The sequence below is a fragment of the Colius striatus genome, chromosome 3, assembly GCF_028858725.1.
Source record: "Colius striatus isolate bColStr4 chromosome 3, bColStr4.1.hap1, whole genome shotgun sequence".
Lineage (NCBI taxonomy): Eukaryota > Metazoa > Chordata > Aves > Coliiformes > Coliidae > Colius > Colius striatus.
Window position 1 is genome coordinate 57314023 of NC_084761.1, and position 16090 is coordinate 57330112.

Here is a 16090-nt window from a genome sequence, read left to right on the forward strand (position 1 = left end):
CTGTAATTGGGAAATAAGGTCAAGGAGCAAAACTGACTTTGTTTTACATACCCAGAGTAAAGAACAGACAAGGAAGGTGAATGTCAGCATAACTAGAGGTTAAATCAGGTAAGAAGGCACAAGAAAAGGATCAACTAGATTATGGGAGTGAGAACAAAAAAACAACCCTGCATAGCTGATGATGAATCTGAGACTAATGGAATAAGATTAAAGAAAAGTGCAACTAGGACTGCTGGAAAGGAGATGAAAATCAAATACTAGCGTTAACTGGGTAAGAAAAACAAAACTGGGATGAACAGCCAAACTGAAGAGGGAATGGAGACAGGTTACAAATAAGCCAAGAGAAGGCAAAATGTGGACATGGAAAGCAAACAGATGGGAATGTGCTATTAAAAAATACCCTCTCCCAGAACTTGGAAGGGATCCCAAGATTTGCTGTACCTCTTCTGCCAGCAGTAACTGTGAAAGCCAGTGGTGATGAGAGATGCATCCTTTCAAATGCTGGGCCAAACATGGGACCACCTGCTTGTGCTAACAGGTACTGCATGAGGGAGCAGAAGATCCAAAGCAGTGGATGAATTATGTAGGTGGTATTAATGATGGGACTGTTGCTGGCAGGAATCTGGTCATGTTTGTTCTAGAAACTGAAGGAAGTATTGAAGAAAAGGAATTATGGGAAGAGAAATGGTGTCGAAAGTCTTCAGACAGCTGAACAGCTTAAAATTTGAGTCTTGGCCCTTGCTTCTGCCACAAGAGCTTGATAAAGCTGATTCAACACTTTTAAATTACACTTCTTGCTAATTATTTGCTTCTCATTTTCAGATGTCTGAGAATTCCAGGTTTTGATTAGAAGTAGTTCTGGATACTCAGCAAGGAAAATTGCTGCAACTGAAACTAATGAGAACTAGGCCTTGAAGAAACAAGGTTTTCTATAGTGCCAAGTCCTAACAGGTCTACAAGATATCAAACCAGGCAATCTGTAGCTGTTTCCCATGTGTAATATTCATATACTGTCACAATATCCCCTCATCTGAGGAGTGTATTATGAAACTAATTAATATTTTTGAAACACATGAATACTGTAGCAACAAGCTCCATGAAAAGCCCATGAGGAAATTAATAACTGTATGCAGAATAGGATCTGAATAAGTGTTTAATGAATAAAGCATGGGGCATGCTTTCAAAAATAAAAGAGAAAACATAACATTGAAGGGCTTGTTGTTAATTAAGCACAGAGGTCTGTAGGAAAAAAAAAGTATGTAAACAATGAATGAACAACTTTCATAATACATGAATAGCTGTGGGGGAAAATAGAAAAATAAGGTTTCACAGGTGAGCTCACTATTCTGAGGATCACAAATGCTTGATTTTTAACTTAAAGTAATTTTCATTTATATAGTTTACTTGGTGTATGTTTGTGATTATGTATATGCCTGTTACTGTAGACAGTCTATCTGCCATGATGTACTTTCAGCTTCAGTATTTCTATACAGAATAACAATTTGAGGAATCATGAACTACTTAAACATTGTTTCAGCTGTTTTGTAAGTGCTGTATGTACCTGAGAGACAAGGAATGGGTTTACTGGGAGATAAGATAGGAAGGTAACCAGCTCCCAATAAACTTCAATGTGTTAGCTTCCTGAAAAATCCCATGAGTCCCAGTCCCAAGGAGCTGACCAGCCATGGTCTTCAGCCTTCAAAGCCTCCAGCATGTTCTGAGCTTGATGTTTGTGAATAAGTCCATTGTGCCCACCCACCTAAAACTCCACACGAGACGGCAGCCTAAGCAGGAGACAGATAGCCAAAGAACGAGGAGGAGGTGTGAGCAGTGATGTTTCAGATGTATTTTTTTAGTTCCGTGATTGTGTCTGTGTTTCTTACCTACTTGTTCTTTTTTTAAAGTTCCTCTTTTTTTGTGTGTGTGTGTGTGGGAAGAGTAGAAAAGCCTCCAGCTTCCTGGATTAAAAGCAATACTAAAATATCACTGCCGATTTTAAAATAACTGCCTCTACCATTATCTGTGTCCCTATTATATACTCCTAAACCAGGAAATTTAAAGGAAAAGGGAAAATGTTTGGAGTTTTGTTGTTGTGTTCCTTAGGTTGGTTTTCTTCCAGCTTAAGCATTCTGTCTTCCTGGCTATGTGTTCGTTTCTTTGGAAACGGCTGTAGGATGGATTTTTGATTGACTGTGTTGTCAGATGGATTATCAGAGTTGTGAGCTTTTTGGAATGGTAGACATGAATGTGTGATAAGAAAAAAAATATTTTGTACTGAAAATCTTTCAAAATTTTGCATTGTCAAAGAAGCTAGGTTTGGCTACTAGGAAAAAAAAATCACACGAGGAAAGGTTTTTACTAATGTGACTGATGGGAATATCAATTCCTAAGCAATGTAGAATGGTTTCTGCAGAGTTGCAATGCTTACTTTAGTAATGTGTTGCTGCTCTGCATTACAAGCAGAAAACAGCTTTCACCCTGACCTATACACATGTTTGTTACCAGTGTTTACGTGCTCCGATTTCTGCATGATTTTCATTTAGTATTTCTGAGTTTGTTTCCTGCTCTACAAGGCCAGCTGTCCTCGAGGCTGCAAGCCATTGGTACTGCCCTGCCAGTGCTGGTGATGCTGGTCGGAGGCAGCTTGCGGGCTGGAGACTGAGGGTGACGTCAGTGCCTACCTTGCTGGGAGAGTTAATCTCTTGCTGGAGAGAGACTCTAATAATTAATCTCCTCACTGGGGACACTGGCGTGTTAAGGATCGCGTGTTGTACATTCCTCTTCTGGGGCTGTATAGCAATCAGCAAAGTCAGTGTTTATAAAGCTCTGCTGACAAACATGTGCTTGTTAGACGAAAGTAATTTTTTGGGGGGGTGGAAGTGCATAGGCACAGGAAAGAAAATTCATGTTTTAAAGGTGTGCATGTGTGAAACAAGACTGAGTAGAATAACAAAACCATGTTAGGGAGGTCCAATATATGAAATGAGCATGTAATTAATGGCACTGTAAGATGAACTCTCTCCTTTGTGGACATAAAACAGAACCTACATTTCAGATTGGATCAAACTGGTTTCTTTAGAAAAACACAGCCCACCAAACCATGACACTGTGCAAGCAAAGGTAGTCATCTGCCCCAACACCGCTCTGATGCATTGACAGAAGGAAGGGTCTCCGACAACTTCCTTGGAGTCAATTCCAAATGTCTGGGGTCGTTGGCTGCAAACATTCCACTGTGGAAGAGAAAGGAACAGGCCACAAGTTTCTTAGGATTTTCTGTGATCTGGTGCGTGCTACTTTTTGCAAGCCTTCTGATGCACAGCAAACTGAACTGCTGGGGTGGAGGACAATTATTCCTTACTGAAGGCTGCAGCCTTTCAGTGGCAGCTAGTCATTCCTTGGCTTTTAACTTTGGAGTGATAAAGAGTGAGTTGGGAATAATGTGGGCACAACCTGGATGCCATAAACAGAAGGCCTCACAACACATGGATGTTTCAAAGGCACTGATGTTACTCTGTGCTAGACTCCTTAATATGCTCTCTTATTAAGCTGTTATTAGCTCAGTCTTAACCGACCTTTCCAGTTCTAATGGTATAAACTGCTGAAAGTATCTATCTATAATAACATTAACCCATGATTCGCAGGAGCGCAGGGACAGACGGAGTGACTCCGGGCAGGCACTACGCTTTTTGTCTCGCCTTTGCCCCTCGTCCTTGGGAACAGTTCAGCTTCAACAGCGGCGATAGCAAGCTGTGCCTACCCGGAGTTTGCGTAACTGCCTTTCACCGCCTACCCCCTCCCCGTCTCCGCCCTCCCCTCTGGCGGGCAGAAGTGGGGCGCAGGCGCTGCGCCCCGAGGCAGCGGTGAGGGGCGCGTCGCCGGCTCTGCGTGCGCTCCTGGCACAGTCGAGAGAAAGGACTATCTCCGGATTTCCACCCCTGCGACAGGGGTAAGGCGACCGGGAAGTGCTGTGAAGAGGACGAGCCTATGCGGGCTCGGACGTGAGAGGAAGACGCGGCCACTTCTTCGCGGCAGCCCTTTCAAAAGTTCGTGTTAAATGTGACACCCTGGCGGAATGGGAGCAGGAGAAACTGCCCGCTACCCACCACTCGTCCCCCCCACCGCCCTTTTCCATGGAAACTCGTAAAAGGAGGAGGAGTAGAGTTTGCTACGGAAAAGTCTCACCTTGGTCTGAAACAGTTTCAGGCGTTTCTGCAGGATCAGCGCTGCCTGTCTCGGGGGAGGGGAGGAGGCAAGCAAGGAGGGAGAGAGATCTTTACCTACCTATATATATATATATATGTATCCTTTTTATCCCACTTGATCTTATTTTATTCCAGCAGCACGTATCTCCACCCCTCCTTCCCCCTCCACCCTCCCTCTCCAGGTTGATCGGCTGAATGAGGCTTTGCGCGCTGATCCCTTCTCTGGCTTTAAACCAAAACCCGTCCCCGCGCAGGGAGCAGCGGCTCTGGGCGCCTCGGCGCTAAAGCGCAGTGCAGCGCGCACCGCTCCGCGGAGGGCAAGGAAGCGCAGCGCAGCAGGGCGGCGGTTCCCGCGGGAACTTCACTTGGAAAATAAACCTCCGCCACTTTCCTGGAGATCCACGTGAGAGTAGGAAAGCCCGACTGCAAGATCTCAGCACTGCTGCTGCCTGCTACAGTTTTACTTTTTGTTTGCCTTGATTTTTTTCTTTATGTTTGTTTGTTTGTTCTTACTTTCATTTTGGAACTGTTTCCTGCTGCTTGGCTGAACTTCTGGAGACCAATGGACCTTTTATATTGCCTTCCTCTGTTTTAAACAAACTATGGACGCTTAAACTTTTCTCTTTCCCCCTCCCCCTCACTCCTTAACCCCCACCCGTCAGCTCATGGGGCTAACACTGCAAAGCAGCGGCAGCAGAGAGAGAGAGAAGTACACAGCCACTGATTTATTTTCCCATGTCCTAAACTGCAGTTAATTCTTCTCATCGTCCTCTTCATCACCCGTTCTCTCGAGCTTTTTTAGATTGCTGGGTGTCGATCTGTGCATTGTTTTATCTGGTCTCGATTCTTTTGTGTTGTTGTTCAAATGCCATGCACTGCTTATCTAGCGAGAAAGCTATATGGAGATAGAGGCGTATAGTGAATGCGCGTGTGTTTCCATAAGACTATCAAGGGAGGAGATCAGAAGCAGCCCGGATCCTGACCCTGACTGTATGAATAAGTAAGCAGGATGCTGACGACTGTGTGTTAGTTGCCTGTAAGGTTTTCGTAAGTTAAAGGGGGACGGAGGAGGCGGAGGGGACACACGCACACACGCAGACCAGAGACACGGCTTAGAGTGTTTGTGCTGAGGCGGGGGGAAGCTCTGACACTTCACTCCCTCCAGCATAGCTGCTGCCTCCCATCACTAGGGCTCCGCGGTTTGCTCTAGTGCAACCCCCACCCCGGCTCCCTTTTCCTTCCTTCTTTCTTTCTTTCTTTCTTTCTTTTTTTCTTTCTCTTTTCCCCCTCTCCCCGTGGTAGTTTGCTGATGTGCAGCCCGGATCCATCTACTGGCAGCAGCAGCGGGACCGGGGTCGGCGGCGCGACGGGCGGCGGACGCGCAGGGAGGCGCGGGTCGGGAGCGGAGCGGGACGCAGGCAGCGGCCGCCGCCGCCTCCTCCACCGCGGGAAGTTTGGCTGGGGTTTGACAGAGGCGAGGGGACGCCCTGACAGACGAGATCTCCCGGCCTGAGTCCACCCCCAGAGCCCACCCACAGACCCAGCGACTTCTCCCCGGCGAGGTGGCGGGCAGGGGGCAGGAGAGGTAGCGGCGCTCATGCTCCTCACTCTGTGTTGCACCCGCCTGACTGTGGCTACTTAGGGAGCACCATCTCTCGGAAGAGTCTCCACGTGGAGAAGGAAAAAAATAAAACCCAAACCAACCCACCTACCGCCTCCTCAAATCTGTGGTTCCTCCATCCCTCACTTTCCTTCCCCAAGCCGGCGTGGACAGCTGAACCGGGCGCCTAATTCATCAGCACCCTGCCCAGCACCTCTCTGCCCGACGGAGGATAAAAATGCTTTGCTGGAGGATGGCACTGTGGCTGGCTGGGTGGACTGTCTGTGGGAAGCCTTCCTCCTGCACTGGCCTTGATTATGACTACACTTACGATTTCACTGAAGAGGATAAAGCTGAGGCGATAGATTATAAGGATCCTTGCAAAGCCGGTAAGTGACTTCCACGTCTAATACAGCTCCCCACCCCCTCCCCAGATGGTGACTTTGTCTCGGCTTTATTTACGGCGGTGTGCCTGAGGGGATGGTCCCGGGCTCACCTGCTCCCTGCCGGGGCAGCAGCGACGAGCGGAGCCGGAGCCCCGCGCCCGGCTCTCTCACCCGGGGAAGGTACCCGGGACCCGCTTTTCTGGGACTTCCCACTTTCCCGGCGCCTGTGTCTTAGGTGGACAGGGGCGCAGCGCCGGTCCGAGCCGGGCCGGGCGCCGCCGCTCTGCGTCCCCGCCGGCGTGGCTTCTGGAGGGCTCCGCGGCCGGCACGACGCCGCCGGGACGCGGAAGCAGCAGAGTGCAGGTCGGCAGGCAGCTGAAGGGCTTCGAGGCGGGACTGTGTCCCGCAGCACAAGACAGGAGTGCGAAGCGGACGGGCCTTACCCTACGGGCGGCGCCGGGGGGTGGCGGCTCCTCCCGCGTCCCTGCCCGCCCCCGCGGCGGGAGCTCTGCCGCCTCCCGCGGGCTCCCTCTCGCCTTCTTCCGTGTCAACCTGTCGAACTCATGGGGCTGTCCGACCGGGGCGGACCCGGGGCGGGCCCTCGGTGCCGATCGCCCTGCCGATGTGTGTACCGTATGCCTGAGCAGGAGGAGAGAGTGAGAGGCGCGGGGAGATGACTTGCAGCCGTGGTTTCAGCCATGGAAGTCCGCGCGTGGCTATCCTACAGCCCAAGGAGCGTGTGCCGCGGTTTGCCCTTGCACAGCGCGTACGGGGGGGCCACTGCGGTGCCTCCTGCCAGCTCCGGGCCTTGCCGACCCTGTTCTCAGCTGTGGGGAAGAGCTGAGTTACAGCCAATTCTCACCTTGCAGAGCAAACGAGTACTTTTCTAGAACGTTTTTCTTAGTGATTGAGGGCTTCAGCCTCCTTAATGCCAGGTACATTTCTTCGCCACTTAAAAGTTATCAGCAACCATAACTGACTTCAGGAGCCAGGTTCACTGCTGTTTTCGTAGGCAAGTGTAACTCGATGATGTTTTTCCCCCAGAAATGCCTTACGAAGAGCAGCGGTGGTCCGTTCCCTACAGCTCTGTTGTTAAATAAGTGCTCAAGTTTTCCGGCAATCTCTTTTGCATTAATTAGTTATTTCATATTCTGAAATCTAGTTCAGCCAAAGGTTGTGTTCACCGTGTCTGTGTGGTTTTGTTTAATTTATTGAGGAAAATATGGTGAACATATATGCCAAATATGCAGACACTATGTTTTTTCTAATCATAAAAATATTTTGTTCCTAAGTGTAAATTTTTAGTTCTTACTTGCATACAGCTGAGGAATACTCAAGTTCAAAAAGAGTGGGTGCAACTGCAAACAAAGCATCATTTTCCCTAGTTAGTACCCACAAATAAATGTATTTAAGTAACTGGTCATAGTTAACTTGAGCTCTTTTATACTGTTCTGTGATTCTTTTGCAAGGTTCATATGCATCATTACATATAACAAGAAATGTGTAGTTCCTCTGTTTGCAGTGGGATAATTTTTTTTTTTACTTGTTTCATAGTGTGAATAATTATAATTCATGATACCAAGTGTTTTAAGGTTATGCACAAGAGAAGGACAACAGTAAGAGACTGCAGTAAGGTCAGGGTTGACAATTCCCTGACATTGTTTTGTTTGTAGAAAGAAACATTTGTTTGGGAATTTCAGGCTGTTGGAATATTTTGTGGAAGTTCTTGCTGCTTCTTTACAAGTTGTGATACTGCTGTGATGAGATACAGATAGATGTGTGAAGGGTTAGTTGGATATAGTTCCCACTAGTCTTAAAAACAGTCACTTTGAGGTTTTCTATTCAGTAAATTTATTTATTTATTTATGTATTTATTTATTTCAGTTTATAGTAATTCCTCAGAAGTTAAAATGTATGCCACTGCTGCACACTGGGTTTATATCTTTTTAACAAATATTAGAATGTTCTCTGTATCAATGAAATTAATCCTCTAACAGTGTTTCCCAAGTACCTTTCCTACTAAATCTTCCCTAAAGGCTCCATCAATCTTAGCCTGTGAAGTACTGATACCTGATCAAAGATGACGGGGATAGTGAGTGCTCAGCCTCTTTTAGCAACATAACCCAAATGTATATTCTCCCTAGGTCAGGTCTTACTATCTGTGGTGGGTTACTGCCATGAGTAATTTTACTGATATCTACTATTGGGATGGTTTCCACAGTGAGGCCCTAGAGAAGGACAAAGCCAGGCTTCACACTCAAGAGTGTGAGTTGTTCACGCTTGAATTTGTGTGGTCTCTCTATGTGTGAGATAACAGGATAAAACAAGATAATCCTTGCTGAGATAGTGCTCAGTGTATGCAAACTTTGTATCTTAGATGTAATTAACACCTGCTTTTACTGCGTTTTGAGGGCCTACAGCTGGGGCTGTAAAAGTGCTCTTCTTTTTTCAACTGTTCAGGTTGGTAATTGCTAGGTCCCAGACTGAAGTGAATTTCTGCAGCTTAGCAAAATGAGGGAATGGGCAAAGTCAGTTAGGGATTTACCTAGAGACATCAAAAAACTCTAGTGAGTTCTATGTAGATTTTACAGATGTCCTAGGTTGATTTGACTTACCACAATTTGTGAGAAAATAAAATGCTTTGAAACCAACCACTACTAAGATCCTCCCAATATGCTGATGCAATTGGGATTCACCTGTATTTTAAAAATTATTTACATTTTGTATTTCTCCAATAAGTATTGTTGGCTGCTTAGTTTTTATTCCATAGACCGGATGTGATACTGCTTGTGATCTTGTGACAGAACAGAGTATGAGACCTCAGATCTATAGTTAGATATTGCTATAATTCTATATGGGTAACTTTAAGTAGATACAGTCAACTCTGTTGAGGCAATCTTCTTCTGGTAGATCCCTTTTGCTCTGTTTTTCCCTTTTGTGGGAGAGCTGGAGAAGCAGTCATCCTCTGTGACCTTATTTATAGGTATTCTGTGGGATTGTTTATGGGTATTCTGTGTGTATTTTAACATTTTCATAAGGAAGGGATCTTTTTAGAGTGCCTAGAAGCACACCGTTCCTTTGACTTAAAATTCCCAGAAGCAGTATAGTTCAGGATGCTATAGAAGCAGAAAAGTCCATTTTCTTACAATGTTTCCAGCTTTGTGAAAAATCTACAGATAACAGGAGTCTGACAGATGCATAGTAGGGTTAGGAGTTGTTTCTAGAATCAATGTTTCAAATTGAATCTAAACCAGCAGCTATTTTGTGCAACAACCCCAAAGTTCAGTCTCTGCAGTGAAGGCACACAGTCCGTACTCCTTGGGAACCCTGGAGTAAGGACTCTGGGGAAGAGAAGATCCTGGAGAAATGTTGTGATAGTGCTAGGGAGATGAGTGTTGATAAGGAAGCTATTCACATTGCACAGAAGAACTTGGAGAGCTGTGTGGTTTCCTGTGTCTTTGTCTGCAGACCTTTAACCTAGGTATGAATTTTGGGTCATGCTACTCCTTGTAACAAGTATCCTGGCATGCTGTAACAGTGGGATGTGATGTAACACAGTTTTTGTGCTTCTGATGTCTCGGATATTTCCTTGTGTCTCTCTGCAGGATATTGTCCTCAGTGTTTACCATTGTGAAGTTGAAGTGTAAGACATTCTTAGTTCATCTTCAAGATCTAATTTGCCAGTAGATGTGAAATTAAGAATGCCATACTCATCACAGTCTCAGATTTTAAAGAATCTAAGAGCATAGATGAACAGTTATATAAATCAGGTATCACTCCAAGAAAAACCAAAAAAAGAGAAAAAGGCTAGTTAGAATTAAATAGACACTGCTAAACTTTTAGGTTGCAGCATGCATCTACGTTTGTGTATTTCTGAAGTTTTTATTTTTTCCATTGTTACCACAGATTTTAATGTACTAAGAAACCCATTTAGAAACACAGACTGATATGGGTAGAAAAAGAATTTCCCATCCTGTAATACTTGTTCATAGTCTGCACTAAGTTAATATTAAAGGGTTTTTAAGGCTTTTGGTTTCCCTGAAACAAAGCAAACCAAACCAAAAAACCAAAAAGAGAGAGATATACCCTAGTGTAATCTTGCAGTTAAAATACTGTGAACCATGGGAGATTAAGCAACAGGTCTTACTTTTGTGAGACATCACATCCCTGAGGACTGTTCCATCCTTTGGACAGCTGACTGTCATCAGATAAGTCTCTTTCAGCATTTCTTCTGTGAGGTATTCCATTTCCTAAAAAAAAAAAAGTCTTGGGGAATGAGCTTGAAGCTGAATTCCTTGATCCATTGTTTTTCCCTGTTGTAGGCCTTGGTCTTCTTTGCACCAGACATTCTGTATTGCACTGGGGAAACTTTTTCCAGGGAAAACTTTTCCCAGGGAAAACTTCATTGAAACTTTTACATTCTCACTGCAGTTAATTTGGATGATTTTTCTTTTTTTCCACAAAAAAAGAAAAATTAGGGGTCTTTTTCCCCCCTAATTTATGCCTGAATTGCTAGCCTTGGAACAGAATATTTTAAATTTTTTCCCCCACTAAAGCGAAACACAAATGTGAAAAGAATACTAATAAAGACAAATATATTTAAAGATTCATAACTCTAAAGTTGTTTAGCTTGATGTAGTGTGACTAAACCCAAGTTCTGTACATATGTGTACCTGCTTGAGAACAAGAGAAAATTTCATAAGAAAGACCCTCCTCGTTGTCTCCATTTCTCACTCCTGTGAGAATCTAAGGAACTCATTTAGTTTATTTGCACTTTTTAAAATTATAGTAAAAAAAAAAAGTTTGCATAGTGCTTAATAGAGATATTAGTATTTCGCACCTCACTCAGATATGAAGCCTAGTTACGTATTTTGTTTGTAAAGTATTTGAACACAACATGTCAGTGTTGACTGTTAAGTGTAATTATTATATGTTGTCATCTGTAACTTTTGTTTATTGATGTTGTAGCAGCAGCCTTCTATACTTCTAGGCTGCTTTTCTTTCATTTGGGTCTTGTATGCCAGGACACATGTTTTCAGTTGTAAGCATGTTAATTTGTGAAGTCTGCTGATACAAAAATTCTTAAAACCTCTGATTATACATTTTGAACCTGCTGCATGATTTAGATAATTGAGACATTTCATCTTTATATTTCAGTCTTGCAGTAAATTCTGAAAGACGTATTGTGCAGCTTGTACTAATATAGAGGTTGTACTGCTGCTATCACTTGCCAGATTGACAGAACTGTGACTATTCATGTAGTAAACGCATCGTGTAGGCAGCTGAAACAGAAACAACCTCTTCTGAATAGTCTGTTCCAAATGGCCTCCATCCTGCTGTGGATAAACTTATAGGGTAAATCAGACTCTGAAAAATTTAGTTTTTAAGGAATATTTTTTAAAATTCAGAATTCTCTACTGTTACTTTATCTGTGTTGTCTTTTATTGTGGTATCTCAACAACTTTGAAGGAGATTTGTGTGATTCTCTTTGGCTTTACAACAGTGAAACTCTAGGAAAACTGTATTAAGTTAATATAGATGATGTTCTAACTTTCTGAATATCCTTCTATACCAAAGGCTCAATTTCACATCCAGACTACTTTCCATAGGGATCTGTTGCTGAATATATTTCTGGTGTGTCAAACAAGTGACCTGCAAGGAGCAGTATTACATCACTGGAAAACAAGCCTAATTGACAAATCTAATTGAGCTTGGAATCAGGTCCCCCAGGCAAACTCGGAAACATTCACCACACCTGGATGTCTGCCTTATGTCATTCTTATTGCCCCTCTGGAAAACAGGGCTGATAGGCTTATGACATAATTCCATTCACTTTTTTCTGGAGAGAAACAGTCATGTCTGTGGCGCATGATATTGACAGAAGGGCTGTAAAATGGAAGAGTCAGCTTCTGGTTTTCACAGGCGCAGGGGACTTTGTGGAGGAAAACAGACCTTTTCTTTTTCTTTCTTTATTTTTTTTTTCTTCTTGGATGCATTACATTACTCTAACTTTTATAACAGTGAATAAACTAAACAAGGGGAGAAATCTCTATTCTTAGTTCAAACAATGTGTGTTTATCCTTAAATTGAAATAGATTTTTATAGTCTAGCTTTAGACTCATGAAAAAATGTTATGGTTATACAACATTTTTTTTTCTTTGTTAAAAAAGTGTATCTGAAGCAAAAATGATTCTAAGAATATTCCATAGCAAAACTGAAGTTTGAGTTTTCAAAGCTTCCAGTGGGATTGGCAGCATTTTTAGGGTTTTTCAGACTTTTCTCAGCTTCATTAGGATATTTTTAAACTACTTGTTAAGTCATTGTTGAATGAAGCCCATTCCTCCCATTCTTGATTGGAAACAACCTCTGTCCACCTCCCTACTACATCCCTTGAGAAGTATAGCAACTGAACGTGTGATTAGAGAAATCTTGTGATATTTTTAGTTCTCTCTTCTCAGGATGTTTTTCTTGGCTAAGAACGAGCTAATGGCTAGTCTCTTAACGTGTTTTAATGCATATTCATTCTTCGTGCCTGCTGCTCATCTTCTACTTCTCTCCCTATCTCGCTGTTCATATATCAAGGAATCTTTCTTTTGGATTCCCCTCCGCTACTGAATACACTTTCTGCTTGTGTTTCAGCTTTTCCCTGTGCTGCCTCACGAAACATCTAGTCTCCTCCTCTTTTTTTTTTTTCCCCCTTCACACCTTCTCCTAGTGCTTACAGTTGGCAGTTATTCCCTCCAAATATAACTTCCAGCTTTTTGTGAGATTGTCCTCTAGTGATGTGATAGTTCTGTAGCAACAAAACTGGGCACCGATGCCCACAGCTGGAAACGAAGAGGAGAAGGAGGGTGGGCTGTGCATGACCAGCATTTTCTCAGAGGCCTCATGCTGGAGTGTTTAGCATGCTGCCAGTGATCTGTTAAACACTGCACGTCAGACCCTGAAATATCCAGCTATAAATATTTATACAGAACACACACATGAGCCCTCTGTCTCTGTTGGACCTGCATACCTAAATGTCGAGAACTGATGTGAAGACTGTCCTTGCCAAACAATAGAAATAAGAGTACTAAGAGTACCTGGAGTATAAAACTTGCATAAATAGTAATGTATCAGAACAGGTTGAGCTGGGGAGTGTGAAGGTAGAGGCTGTGCTATAGGCATATGTAGTGTCTGTGGATGACCCTGAACAGGTGTGCAATCCTGGTGGTTGCTCTTGCAGACTGCTTCAGAGGCAGTTCTTCTTCATACGGATACTCTCAGATGACTTTTGTTGGGAATTTTGCCTGAGTAATGGTCTGCAAGTTCACATTTTGAGTGACTATTAAGTATCAAATATGTGAGAATATTTGAGCACAATCAAATAGCTCTCACGGAGCAATAATGGGCCAAAATGTAGATTCGTGGGTTTTCCCTTCAATATTTAAAAAAGATCATCAAGGCAAAGACACACAAAAAAATCAATGTTCTAAAATAAGTCCTAACTTAGGATATGCATTGTGTATATAACCATATTTTTTGCTATAAATATACTTTATTGGTATAAAGTCTCTCAATAATTGACTAGGAATTGATTTTTATATTTTTTATTCATATTGACAACTATAAATTAAATTGTAGAACAATATGCTTGGCCTGAAGTGTCCTTTAGTAATTTAAAGCATTAGCATTCTTAGCAACAATTTCAGTAACACAAAACACTTAAAATTATATTTTTGCTAAGATTTTGTGTAAATTATGTGGGAGATTTAATTTTAAAATAGCCATAAGTCATGCTTGTGCTACCCAGCAAAATAAATGTATCTGTGCCAGGACTGTAACTGTCAGTCTAATGGCACATCTTATCAGGATTCAGACTTTCAAAAATCTCAAGGTTTGTATTCTCATGTCATTGACAAAGTACCCATTTTTTATTGTTATATTAAGGAACAGTAAGTACTGGAACTCTGTCTCATCAGGAAATAATCAACAAAATTGGACACCAAAGTGCAAATGAAATATTTTTATTTTAAACTTATTTTCAGTGCATGTAAATCCGAACTTAGAAATGATCTGTCTCACGGTCCTCATCAATTTCGTTCTTTTTTCTACAAAAATTGAATGTCAGAGATACATCAATATGTTTGAAAGGTGCCAGTACTACTCCAGCCACTTTGTGTTCCTTGGATATTGTAACATCTATGACGGAGTTTAAATATCAGCTCTTGGAAGAAGTGAGGGGGTGTAGACAACAGCTGAGATGGATATATCTAAATTGCTGTGCAGATGAACTACATTATTCTCATGCTGGTAGCAGCAGTTAGTTAAACATATTCCTAGTAATAATTCTAATTGCTATTAAAGAAACCTGAATCAATTTTATTGGTGTCTGACATTTTAATAGGTGCCAGTAAGGTACATTCGTGCTGTCGTGGGTATTGTATTGCTAAAGGCCTTCCACGTTTTTCCACTTCACTAGTAAAGCAGAAAGAAATTAGAATAGAGCATTGTGATTCTAGAAAGAGTGCCCAAGAGTCAGAGCTTCTCTGTGTTTCCAGATGATGTATTCAGATAAGTAAAGAAATTAATTTCAGATGGTTCTTATATAATATCAAGATTTATTTAAACAGTTTACTTGCACAGCCAATTATATTTGCTTTCATGAAGAGTAGTTTTAGAACAACTCTGCGGGTGTGAGAACATGATGATGAACTGCCCAATTTCTCCATCTGGTAAAATGTCCTTATATTTATAACAAATTTGCATACATCTTCATTTTCATTTGTATTCACTTTTTTTTTTCTTCCTCCCCCCCCCACTCAACATTATTCTTAATTCAGAGAACTATGCTCTTACTTCGGTTTTATTTGCAGGTGGGTTAAGCTCTGCTGCTTGACAACTGTTTCCATACTTAAAATTGTCTCTTGCATCCTTTGTAAAGGTGTATACGCATATAGACAAATCGAAAAATTATGCATTTTGTATTCAGATGATACGTTTAGCCCTTTTCTAACCAAGAGCATAGTGTGCTTTCCCACAAAACTGCCACATCATGATGAAAGCATGCTACACATCTCTGTGATCACCTTAATTTTAGTACTATGATCTTTGATCTGTCAGCCCACCCTTTTGTCATCATTTAAACTGCTCAGTCTTTCTGTAACAATGCAGCTATTCAAGACTGTTAATTCAGGACTAAATTTTGGAAACCCGATTCTGTTCTTACTGATGTGCTGCAATGGCATTATGTTCTAAAAACTAATTCAGATGAATCCTTTATGCCTGGAAAAGAAATTATTAAAAAACCCAACAAACCCTCAGACAAAAAAAGAGAAGCCCTTAAGTAGCTAAGGAATGAGATTCCTGTGGATAAATGTTTTATTCCACAAAGGCTAGATTATTAGAAAAACTGTTTAATAAAAATGGGGAAAATAGATGTTCAAGTTAGAAAACAGAAAATTAAAGAGAAGGGGTGTGATAAACATGTAGTGTTTAAGAAATTATACGAGAAGATAAAGATGGTTTTTTGTTTCTACTCCTGTTAGTCTGTTAAATTCTGAAGCAGTAAATTCAGAACTGAGACAAGGAGATTGGCAACTACTAAAGGATTCCAGTGAGACAGTACTCAGATATATGATATGACATTTACATAGATAGCAGGGCTTTCTGGAGCTCTGATAATGAATAATGCTAGCATTTTCAAGTGGATATTGTACCTCAGGCTTCAGAGTTTAAGCCATTCTTTAGTAGCTGGAAACCAGGATGAACTGTAATGTGTAGCAAGATTATCCTCATCTACCTACTGCAGAATCTTGTTTCTTTCTGTGAAGCAGCTGGTGGTGACTGCTGTCAGAGACAGGACCTTGGATATGATCCAGTGTTGCAGTTCCTTTGTTCCTCAGCCCTCCCTAAATGTTATT

General features: G+C 42.2%; 1 protein-coding gene across 1 annotated transcript in view; it reads left to right on the plus strand.

Moving 5' to 3' along the window:
* The first annotated feature begins 6144 nt into the window (after window positions 1-6144).
* Window positions 6145-16090, plus strand: part of TLL1 (tolloid like 1) — a 125641-nt gene continuing 115695 nt past the window's right edge. Inside the window, exon 1 of the mRNA XM_061992541.1 lies at window positions 6145-6191. The gene's annotated coding sequence lies outside the window, so the exon portion shown is untranslated. The remainder of the gene's footprint in view (window positions 6192-16090) is intronic.